Below are 12,561 nucleotides of genomic sequence, written 5' to 3'. Positions count from 1 at the left end.
TCTCCCTGTAACTGCTGCTGTTAGTCATTAGCCTAACGATCCCTCTCTTCATCACCTTGCCAGCACCTCACACCGTGCACGCACTGTTTCATGTGTCTGGGTTTGTTAGGTTTCCAAATATACCCATGTAGCCACTGAGAGAGACAGCGAGAGAGAGAGGCAGAAAGAGAGAGAGAGAGAAAAAAACGAGAACAAGAACCTCCCCCGAAACATTTGGAGGTCCATCTGTGTATGGAGTTTAAAAAAAATAAAACAGCAACAGGCTGTCTGTTTGCCTGTTGCCGGACCCATCAGACATTTGCATTGCAGAGCAAGCTCCAGCATTATGGAGAGAGCTGTAGCACTTCCATGACAGCAGCCTGGTATGCATCGCTCTAGCCCCATACCTTTCCTTCTTCCACTCCCTGCTCCCCCCCTCCCCCCTTTTCTGGCTTCACAGGGAAAAAAGGGATGGGAAAAATCTAAAGCGGAATTTTTGAAGCAGGACTTTGATTCTATTTCAGAACTCTCTCCCTCTCTCTCTCCCTCTCTCTCTCTCTCTGCCTCTCTCTCTCTGTTTCTCACTCTCTCTCACTCGCTCTAGTTTTATCTAGACCCTGCAGGCGATATGTTCCAGACTGGCATGCTCTGTGGGATATGAGCTCACTGGGGCATTATGGCAACATTAATGATTTCTAAACAGCTAGGAGAGCTGCAGGAACCTGATGCTCGGGAGACCAGGGGAAGAAACATACAACACATCTCTCTCAGTACTCCATATATAAAATAAGTTTATATGTACATAAAACTCCCCGGAGTAACTGCACTGCCCATGTTACTACCACTGATCTAGAGAACCTGCTGTGTGAAGCATGCCAGCAAGTAGGCAAACAAATAAATAAGCCCCAGTTGCTTAATTGCTTCCATGTCGTCTGATCAGAATGGTCTGCAGCCGAGGGACAGATTTAAAGTGAACTTGCAGGGGGCTAGCTGGAGCAAGGGCAAGCATACAGAAGTCATAATGCGGGTTCCTACACGCTCACGAGGGCTGCTGACCGGATATTAATGAATGCGCTACGCTCAATGTTCCATCTTTTTAATGATTCGAATATGCTGTGATGCTTGTATGAATTATTCATGGATAATGCCGGAAAACGATGCAAACTTTTTATTATTATTATTATTATATATGTTCTGTGAGCATGCTGGGAGTCAGCGTGGGTCTTCACTCGCTGTGGAGTTACCAGGCTTTGAAGATAATAACGAGGGACGCGGGCCGGTGGCGCATGCTGAGCATATCCTTATTACATAAGCTTTAGGCCCACACCATGGCACAACTCTCTCAATCAGGCCGTGAGTCACCCAAATACACGCGGCTTTATCTCTTTGCTTCTCTCGTATTACTGTACACACAAAATCAGTCTCCCTGGTACAGTGCTTTTGAACATTCTCATTAACAGCGTTTTACGTCAACTCTGTACAGTTCTCCTCACAGTTCCTTTAGGTTCGTGCTTATAAATAGCTATTGGAATTCCCCGGTTCAGTCCAGACAGAGCCATTAAACACAAATCAGTGTGCAGGGAGAAAGCTAGAGATCGATCTTTAGATCCATGAACAGCAGGCACGTATTGCTTATTATAAACCACGGGCTGTATCACGTCTCCAGCTCGCAAACACCATCCTTCCTTCTCTCCACCGCGCCCACTGACCACAGGTTACTGCCTGGCTGTAGACGCGCCTTATTTCAGACGCGAGTTGTTTGTATGTTTGGCAAAGACCAAGCAGGGAAGCGATTTTCACACATGCTGTGTGAAATGATGCCTGAAAGGGCAAGAGCTTCGATTTCTGCAACATGACAGTGACACCGCTAATCAACTCACGCTTGACCGCACGTGTTTTATCGCATTGTATTTATGTAATTTCTCCTTGACGGAAGTCGGATACGGCTTTATTGTGAAGGTTGGATGCGCGTGCTGGATGTAACAATTTGCAATGCCACTAACAAAATGTGCTCTTACATTACTGAACATTACTGGTTTTACCCCCCTTCCGGTAGATTAAAAGTCAATGCAATTGCACAAGTACTCGCTTAAAGGATAACTCATAATCAAAAGATAAGGCGTCGATGAGGACGCTTTCACATTGTCAGTATGCAGTACGGAAAGACCGAGACAGCGGGCAGAGATTACACCTGACCTTTAGTACTCTGACATTCGTCTATTTGACTTAATTAACAGCTCGCGTCCCCTATCTGCACTATTCATCCTGTGCGAACTGGGGTCGCGTGGGGGGTAGCATCTGACAGGGAACTCAGCATGGGATTCGTGCCTGAAGCCCAGAGGTTTTTGTTTTTTTCAGGGATTCTGAGGGAGGTACCTTTCATTACGCTGTGGAGGACTGGAACATTGCCGAATCTTGTTTTCGGTTAATTTTAATTGTTTGAAGCATGCATGTGTCAATTTGCCTATATCATTTCCAGGTCTACTGTATAATGTTACAATGCCAATGAGAATTGGAGTCTTGTTCTGAAGATTCTGTTGTAATCTTCACATAGGGCCTTAACAAACAGCCAAATAAAAAATCGGAATCTGCGGCATTTATGTGTTTAGAACACAGTGTTGAACACAATATTACTCCATGCAAAAATAAAAAAATAGAATAAAGTATTCCAAATTATTCAAGAAATTATATTGTATATTTGGCAGGAGGCTAGTTTCCAGGAGTTACATTTTAACAATGGAGTGGACTGCACAAGTCAGCTTGTGTTGAAAGTGTAACCTTTCAGTTATCCAGCTCACTCTTCTTCTTTCGCTGGAGACAGCGTAAACCTCAGACCACTTTTGTTCTAGTAAATGGATCATTTGATTCTATTTACACATTATCATGGCTTGTTGATTACCTGTAAAATGAGATTTCTCCACATTTGAAACTTAGATTAGAAGGAAATTGAATTGTGTGTTTGATAGGGACGGATGTGGGTGTGCTCATGGGTATTAATCTTTACAGTGTTTAATTGGAGGTGATAAAGCAAAGTGAATCAATAACAGTGAGCCTATACCACACAGACAGACAGACAGATACACACACATATGCACACGTTCACAAACATGCACACTAGAGGTTTTTGGAAGCATGAAGATGTTCACACCTTACAGAAAGCCCTTCTGAGCTCAGCATTATTGCATAATTTCGCCATGTTCATTTTCCATTTGGATAATTTACCAACTCCATTAGCGAGCTCTTATGAAGCTGCCATACCTCATCCCCAGGATTAGCAAATTACTGCATGTAACTTCTGCACTACACACCAGATTTTTCCATCTATATACAAGTGGTCATCTACATAATCATTACTCCCCCAAAAGCAAATTATAGTGAACCAAGGGTATTGCAAGGGTATACATCTTGGCTGTGAATTCAGTTGTAAGGTTCTCAGTGACACACACACACACACACACACACACACACACACACACACACACACACACACACACACACACACACACACACACTCATGGTGCCACAAAAGTAATTGCTCTCGCTGTAACCGGCAACAAATCAGACTGCAACCAGCAGCCACTTCCAGGTCAATAATTTCTATTTGGGTCTAAATGAGCTTTTTCTTAACTTATTGGTATTTCTGTACCACCAACCCCACCCTTACCCCCCCCCCCCCCCCCCCACCACTCCACATCCTTCTGGGGTCGATTGGCCAGTCAATCTCACCGGAAACCTGCACGTAATGGAGGTTTACGTAACCCTCGCAGGATTTAGCGGGCACAAAGCCTCATTCGATTGGGCCCCTCCAGAGCTCTGGGGAAATGCCAGTGGGTGGGAAGGGCGTGATCTACAAGTCAGGGTACTGCGCTGTACCTCCGAGGTTCCTCTCCACTCCCCCGCATAGTTCTTTATGCCGAACTTCGTCACATAGTCACATCATGTGTCACGAGACAGAAAACGTGTTGCTTAATCCAGTCAAGGAAAAAAAAATAATAAAAGAAATGAAAAATGCCTTTCTGAGAGGATGAGTGCAACTGTTCGGAAGATGCACCCCAGAGAAGCAATGTGGTGCTGGATTTATTTCTTTCTTTTTTCGCAGGCTGAGGAGGTCATAATCAAACAGTCAGTGGGATGTTCATAATGGAGTGTGTGAGTAGGACTGTGTGGTGGAAGAACTAGAGCCAAATACACAGGGCTAGAAGCAACATGAGCACAGTGTAATGAGAATGTGTCAACTCCCTGTCAGCAAGCAACCAGCTCAACACACACTCACACATACACACACAAATGCGTTCACACACACATACGTGCGTGCACACACACACACGCATGCACACAAACACACGCACACGCACGCAGACACACAACATGTACGCACACACTCACATACATGCACACACATAGGTGCGCATACACTCACACATATGCAAACACATAAAAACACATATACACATGCACATACACATGTATATGCATGCACATGCAAACACACACACACACACACACATATACTCATATACAATTATACACCAACATGCATGCAAACACCCATACACATCCACACAAATGCACACACTCACACAGACACACACACACACACTCACTTATACACATGCACACACTCACTCATACACATGCACTCATACACATGTACACATATGCACACACATCTATAAAAACATACACATACACAATCACACATTTACAAACAAAGCACATACACAGTCTTCTCTCTCTCTCTCTCTCTCTCTCGCTCTCTCTCTCTCTCTCTCTCTCTCTCTCTCTCTCTCACACACACACACACACACACACACACACACAAACACATGCGCATACACACACACACACACACACACACACACACACACAAACACCCTCAAACATAAGCTTGTACAGAAGCACACTATGTGGATCTTACACTGGAATGGACATCCAATCAAGACCTCATATGTTTTGCATGATTTCATGCACAGCCCACCTGTCAGCTTATGCTGCAGTCTGACTTGGCCTTGTTCTTTGCAATGCAAATGGTCTGCTAGTCCACTGAATTGTGCAGAGTTGTGCTACTTGCCACTTGCAGCATGGACTTCAGCACTGTGCAAAATATGTTGAATAAATGGAAGAAGACGGAATGAACAAAACCCAGCGACTAATGTTCCTGTCCACAGAGTACTATGAACTGCAATGAACTACGTACTAAACATAGGTAATGTTTCATTTCTGCTGGTATTTAAGGTATTTCCCCAAAACTAACCTCTATCTGCTTCTGTACCTACTCATAAAGGAAGTGATATAGTAATCATTTAGTAATAATACAGTAATAATACTATATTTTGCAAATCTGTTGGTTATAGTTTATTTGCCTACCAGCTAACAGGCTTACTGAACTGAAAACGTAACACAGCCACACATACTTCAACACCTAAAGATGCAGACATACATCTGTCAGGTAAATTTAATTTCACTTTGTGAATTTGGAGAACATTGTGACGCAGCATTAGGAAGACCAATTTTGCCATCAGTCTACTAACCAGTCCAAATCAAGTCAAACCTTGTGTGAAAGCACACTTTACACAGAGTGTGTGTACACAGCAAGTGGCACAATTGTGTGTGTAACCCGACATCTTCTTCCTGTCTAGGAATCAACTTCTTAACATTTTAACGATTATGATTATGTAAAAATATCTGTGAAATATTCAAGATTACAGGATACCCTCTGTAGCCGAGCATATTTATATATATATATATATATATATATATATATATATATATATATATATATATATATATATATATATATATATAGAAAATTTCTTCCTCCAGGGCCATAACCAAATCCATAACCATGAGGAGAATACGATGTAATAATTATTCCATATTGTCTGTCATAGTGTTGTTAATTTAAGGCATATGTCATGAGAATGTATGTAGAGGATGAGGCTGCAAATGATGCATTTGTTTAACTTAATAAAAAAAAAAGTGATTGGATAAAGCTGGACATTTTGCATTATTAATTTCATTGACACTTCTGGAACTCCAAAATCATATACTGGAACTGATTACTATTGAAAATGCTGCTCTGGTGAACAATTAGTACATGCACCAATAGGGGGCAGTATGTAGTTGTAAAAGTGGGAGAAGTGCCTTCATCAGCACAGCTTTAAAAGTCATCAGAAAGGTTTTATATGCTTTAATATTTTGATATTTATCCTAGAGACTTTAATGGTAAAATTGTTTTCTCTACTCAGTGATGTGTTTCCGTCATTTAAAATTCATAATAGTTAATAGTAGTGAATAAAGTATTGGGAGCAAAGAGTAAAACCATTTTCTTTGGTGTTAGTCACATTCTGTCTTTTATCTTTTTATATAAAACTACACTGAATTATGATGTGACGAGCTTTTTTGGCAAATATAGACCTTAATTTCAATCTAAGCACTTCTGCTGGTAAAAAATGTTACTCCCAAGGTATAACTTAGCAGAAACACAAACACTGCTACAGTAAGAAAGACCCAATAAGTGCGTAATCGGATTTGTAGCATGACACAAGTCTCACAAAGATGATCGCACGTATCTCAGCCACATCAAAATTTTATCAGTCTATCAACTGAACATTTCTCTATCACCACATCATCAGTCAACCTGCAAAGAAGCACTACTGAGACACCTTTATAAAGTGAATTATCAGAGGATTGAATGTCTGTGTAAAGAAACAGCAGACAGTGTGAGGTAAGTTTGTCAGGTAAGTATGTAGAGTTAGGAAACCTAGCTGAAAGCTAAGATGGGACTCACTTTCAGTAAACAAGCAAAAATATAACAAAGAACTTACATTGTAAAAAAATCCCAACCTTTATTTATTTATTTTTTTAAAATACATATGACTGTAAAGTGATTGATAGATAGATACAGCACAAACATGGTGCTGAGATGCTGCACCAAATGCCAGGACAACAAAATACATGGTTACATGATCCACTAGCTTTTAGATATTCTTTTGGAGATCATCTAAAATGACTTTTTGAATGTTTTATTTAAATTGTCACCCTCCTTTTTTCCCCCCAGTGGTGAATTCAAGGCTTTGTGTGAAGTGGAGGAGGAGTGCAGAGGGGTGGGTGAGTGCGGTGGTGGGGTTGGTGCGTCGTTCTCAGACTGGTCTCTGGAGACGTAGAGCCTCTCAAATAGGATGCCATGAGGGACAAGACAACATGAGGTCCACGTCAGATCTCCAACGATTAATCTACAATTAGGTGCCTGAAATTCGCCACTCATCACCTTTGGCTTCCAATCTAGAACACAAATCTAATTTCTCTCTTTTTCTCTCTCGCCATCTTGCTCACTCTCTCTTTCTCTCTCTTTTTCTCGGACTCTCTTTATCTCTCTCTCTTTCTCTCTCTTGGTCCTTAGAGCCAGAGACAAAAAACAGTTCTCTTCTATAGCTAGGTGATGCTTTAGGTTTAAGTTCCCTCTCTCTCTCTCTCTCTCTCTCTCTCTCTCTCTTTCTCTCTCTCTCTCTTTCTCTTCTCTCTCCTTTCTCTCTCATGTGCACACACGCGCACACACACACACACACACACATACACACACACACACACACACACACACACACACACACACTCATACAATTTATCCACACACTCATACTCCCTCTCAGTCCGTCCCTCTCCTTCCTCCCTTCTCTCTCTCTCTCTCTCCTCCCTCTCTTCTTCTCCTTTCCCTCTCTCTCTCCCTTTCTCTCACTCTCTCTCTGTATACCTCCCTCATCGCTCTCCTTCTCCTGAGAGTTTCCTCTCCTTGCACAACAACCTGCAGACCCCTGTTCTCGCCTGCGTGGAGGGTCCGCTTATCTCCCAGCACCTGCACTCCGGTGGGGGTGGGGGTGTGGGGAGGCACAGGCGCAGCAGCGGTGCTGGTGGTGGCGGAGCTGGAGCGGGACTCGGCTGGGTGGGTGGGTGGGTGGTTGGGTGGAGGAGGGTGGAGGGAGAGCCAGCGGGGGTTCCTGTGGCTTTGGGCACGAGCCAGAGAGGCAAGAGGAAGCTGAAGGCATACGTGCTTAAAGCTCCCCTCCGGCCACCGCAGAGTCAGCGGCAGCGACGGAGGCAGCGACGGAGGCGGAGTCGCGCCGCAGATCCCCTCCCGATCGCTCGGCAGACGAGCAGGAGCCAGCGGCGGCGAGACGCGCGGACGGCTCCCGGCTTTGTGCTGGCTGGGAGGCTGCTCCTCACGCGCACAGAACAGGAGAGTGAGAGAGAGAGAGAGAGAGAGAGAGAGAGAGAGAGAGAGAGAGAGAGAGAGGGAGGGAGAGAAAGCGAGAGAGAAGGAAGAGAGACTTACAGGGTAAGCCCCGCTTCCACGGACCGGGGGATGTGAGCCTGTTTTCTTTCTCTACTTTGCCCTTTGTTCCTTTGTGAAGAGTCCTGCTGTAGCGGGGGAATCTGCTTTTTTTTCCCACCTCATAGTGGCTGAGATTCAATGCCGTGGGTATTGTGTGAGCTGGTTTGCTGCAGATTTGTGTAATCGTTGCCCCTGTCAGGGCGGTGGAATTTCTTTCTCTCTTTTTTTGCTTTCCTGCTGGATTTGTCAACTGTGTTTGCTATATTAACATATGCTGGGGATTCCTTGCTCTTTCAATTAAACGGGCTATCAGTAACAGCAGAAGCCTGGAGATGCTGAACCTCTGAGGACAGGAACGGCGAGAGAGCAAGTGAGAGAGTGTCTTTCAGATCTTCACTTTTGGGGCTTTTGTCTTGTGCGTGTTTTGTCATCCTCATTTTTCAGTTTGTCTGCCCTGTGTTCTGTATCGTCAGGGTTTTGTTCCCCCACAGGTTGCTTTTTTTTTCTTTTTCTTTCCCTTGTCATTTCTGTGAATTGTCCAAAAATGGAGGGAAGAGTCACTTGGAAGATCAGGACAGCAAGTTTGTCTCCTGGGTGATGCTAGAGACTGGTACCTCCTCCCAGGAAATGAACTCCTAAAGGCTCCTCATTGAACTACTCCGAGCTGATCCTCAAGGAGCACCCTGCAGCTGATGAGGTGCGTTTTGGTGGTGATGGTGGTGGTAGAAGGGGAGGAGGCAGGGAGGCCTGGCTTTCGGAGCAGGCGGCGCTGCTTAAACCGGATGAGGAGAAGAAAGGAGAATCCGATGAAGTCCCCTCGTTCAGCACCACATCCTCTGCAACAAGAAACAGGGCTGGCCGGGGCGAACTTTAACCGCATGCCTTGTTTGCCACGATAACTTCAACACAATTGAATTACAAATGCAGCTAAGCGACAGCTCAGAGTGGGATTGCAGGACAGGCGTGAGACACCTTTAAACTTTGGACACTACAAAAAAATGGGAAAAAAACCCAAAAAACTGAAGATGAAGGTTTAACTACACAGTCACATGTGTACTGAAAGCAAATAAAAAGATGTCCTAGGTTTTATATATATATATATATATATATATATATTTAAGGAAGTGAGATGCAGAAGAGAATGGTAACTAGTGAACTGAACGAAATTTCTGTGGACTGAAGTGAGAAAGAGGGCGTTCACATGAACGAATTCCACTGGCTCGAACGCCTGACGCACGCTGCTGTCCATCTTTTCCTCTTCCATTTGGGAGCTTGCACTCCCCTCGGAAAATGAGAGTCGTAATAACAGTCATTGTTCCCTTTTTTCTGACAGCCATCATTGCATTGCTTCTTTTTTTCCTCTCCCCCCAAACGATCTGTAATTTGCCTCCCGCTGCTAATGGATTTTCTGTATGACTCCCCTCTTTCGTGCCGTCATTCTCTCTCTCTCTCTCTCTCTTTCTTTACCTTTCTATCGCTCTTCCTCTCCTTCTATCTCTCCCTTTCTCTCTCTTCCCCTCCTTCTTCTTCTCTCTCTCATGTTCTCTCTCTCTTTACCTCTGCTCCCAGTATATATGTGTGATGAGCATGTTTGACTTAAAGGCTAACAGTGGTTGACTGTGAATGTGGCTGGCAGTAGTTAAGGGCTAGGGAGTGAAAAGTCACAAGCTCAGAAGTGAGTCCACATGGCTGTCATACAGTTGGCTTGATGTTAAACCTGTATCTTTTCTTCTTTCTCTCCTTTAGTCCATTCTTCTTTTTTTTTACCTTCATCTATGCATCCATGCATCCATCTATATGTCAATCCATGCATCCATCCATCCATCCATCCATCCATCCATCCATCCATCCATCCATCCATCCATCCATCCATCAGTTTGTTCAACAGTTCATCCATCTAATTATCCTTTTCGTATTCTACACTTGTTCTTCATTTCTTTTAGATTTTTCATCATCCTGTGCCAATTAACACTGAAGTGTTTTATATGCATGTTGAGTTGAACTAATTCAAATCATCTGCTCATTGTAGGACCCATGGACTGTGTTGCACATGGGTCAGTGAAACAGCAGCTTTCCCACACACCTGGACATACCAGAGAACCAGCCTGACCAAAGGAGCTCGCACCTCATTGCCCAGGTAAACCTTTCTCCTTGGCCTCACCCTCCAAAAAAAGAATGAATCACCTGAGCTCCTCCTAGCTCTCTCCCTGCTGGACCCTGCTCCTGAACCCAAAGCGTGTTCATTTCTGTCTACAGATGCGACCTCTGGCAGGGCCCCTGCTCTGCGAAAATGGGCATTCTTCAATGGATACCCATAGAGAACAGGCTATGGTTTGCCTACAGGCCGTGGTGGAGATCTGAAAGTTCAGGCGACTTCCCTCTACCCTCCCTGCTCCTCTTCTCCCCCCCTCTCTCTGAGGCTCTCTTCGGTGACGGGTATTCTTGGGTGGATAATACGGATCACGTTGTTATTGCTTAAGAATACGCGTAGTTGAGGAGAGTCATTTACGACCGCGCCTTTGGGGAGCTGACCTCTGCTGAACACTTTCCGAAACATCCCGGCCCGGGCTGCCTCCGTCACACTGTTAGGCACTGGAAAAAGGAGGGAAAAGACGTTTCTATTGGGGTTCATTTATCAGTCCACCACATAATCATTTTCTGCCGCACTTTCATTGATTTCTCCCCTGCAAGCCTTCATGTCGCTATTACTTCAGCATTACAGCGAGCTGCGTCAGGAGAGCGGCGTTTCCCGCTCTCCTGTTGAGACATCCGTTATACCATTCTTTGTCATGCATTTTTATTTCCTCCCTCCATCTTGCTATCATCCATCCCGCCTAAGTGAGGGTTTATGTAGCGCTATTCAGCAAGTCGCATTTTGCATTTCACACAATTTGCTTGCTTCGCTTGAATGGGGGGTGGGGGGGTGGGGGGGGGGGCTGTTTATTCTTTACTCTCTTCAGGGAGTGTTTCAGTGTACACACGCCTGCTTGCCTCTCTGATGGGAATGCATTTACTGCTTTTTATTCGTAGTCTTTAAAAGCTGCAGGATCTCTTGGACTACATGGAGCTTTCGCTTGCATTGATTTCGAGAAGACATTAGGCATGAAGCCGACAGCAGAATGCCCTCCAAATTTATGATGGTCTCAGTAAGACAGCAGAATACAGTGCAGTTTTCTACCTTAATACTGGGAAAGGGCAAAAGAAAATACCAGACTTTGGGTATAAAAACTAGAAGCATCTTTCTCCGCAAATACAGGCACAATAGCACATACAAGGCAATGACCATGGATGTGAAAATTGTAACTGTTACAGCTAAATGTCTTTAATGCCTTTTTCTCTTCAGATAAAGACTCTTACATAAAATGATGCGGTCTGTAAAAACACTAATTACATTTTAATGATGCGCTCCGAATGCCTGAGTTGTGTTGGTGAAAACCAATGAGGCCTGTACCACATGATAATGGCCATCACTTTCTGCAGAGTCATCCAATTTAAATGTCATCATATTTATTTTCACTACTGTAGTATATTAACCAAAGCGCAAGGTTTCGCTAAACTGAACCGACTGTAGAAGGTGTAATGCATTTTTCGCATGCATAGTTCTTAGTCGGGAGTATGAAGTACTGAATTCCTTTCTTCAGCAGGAAAGGTTAATTATATTTCACCTTTAGAGGGCTGTTTCAATTGATATTGAAGGAAAGGGACAGGGTTGCTGAATTAGGCTGCCTAAAATTAGCCTTGACCAGGTTCTTCAATAAACTACAATGCCTAAGCTTGAGATGAGCTATGGAAGTTGAAAAACAGCAAGCCTTTGCAAAGGAAAAGCTCTGTGGTTTGAAGGATTAAAAAGCTGAATATCAGACATACCTTTTGGAATGAGTGCGGTCAAAAGCAGATGACACAAAAGCAAGGATGACCTTGAGTAAAAAGTAAATAAATAATAAGATAACAGAATAGCATGAGATTTTTGCAGAGTTGTTTGTATTCTGAGCGATTGTGAAAGGAAATCTGAACACTCAAATGGGAGTGTTATTGTTACTGCAGGGAAAACAGTTATAAAAATATAAGTTCTCAAGTGAGTAAAAACAATAGAAAAAACACTTTTTGGTTCCTTCATTCTTTTTTTCCTTCAACTTTTCTTGTTTCTTTTTTGGGGGGTTGGGGGTGGGGGATGCAAAGATGTCACTGCGGTTATGATGCTGAAGGTTTTTAAGCACTGTAGATGAGCAAGAGCCTAGACATGGCTGGATACA

The 12,561-nt window shown here is 43.7% G+C and overlaps 1 long non-coding RNA gene across 1 annotated transcript; it reads left to right on the top strand.

Moving 5' to 3' along the window:
* The first annotated feature begins 8,346 nt into the window (after positions 1–8,346).
* LOC113588958 lies at positions 8,347–11,188 on the top strand. The gene is made up of 3 exons (XR_003411899.2): positions 8,347–8,678; positions 10,338–10,445; positions 10,565–11,188. It is a non-coding gene; the product is annotated as an uncharacterized LOC113588958 (long non-coding RNA).
* The last annotated feature ends 1,373 nt before the right edge of the window (positions 11,189–12,561 follow it).

The sequence above is a fragment of the Electrophorus electricus genome, chromosome 15 (genome assembly GCF_013358815.1).
Source record: "Electrophorus electricus isolate fEleEle1 chromosome 15, fEleEle1.pri, whole genome shotgun sequence".
Taxonomy (NCBI): Eukaryota; Metazoa; Chordata; class Actinopteri; order Gymnotiformes; family Gymnotidae; genus Electrophorus; species Electrophorus electricus.
This window is presented reverse-complemented; position numbering and strand designations above follow the sequence as displayed.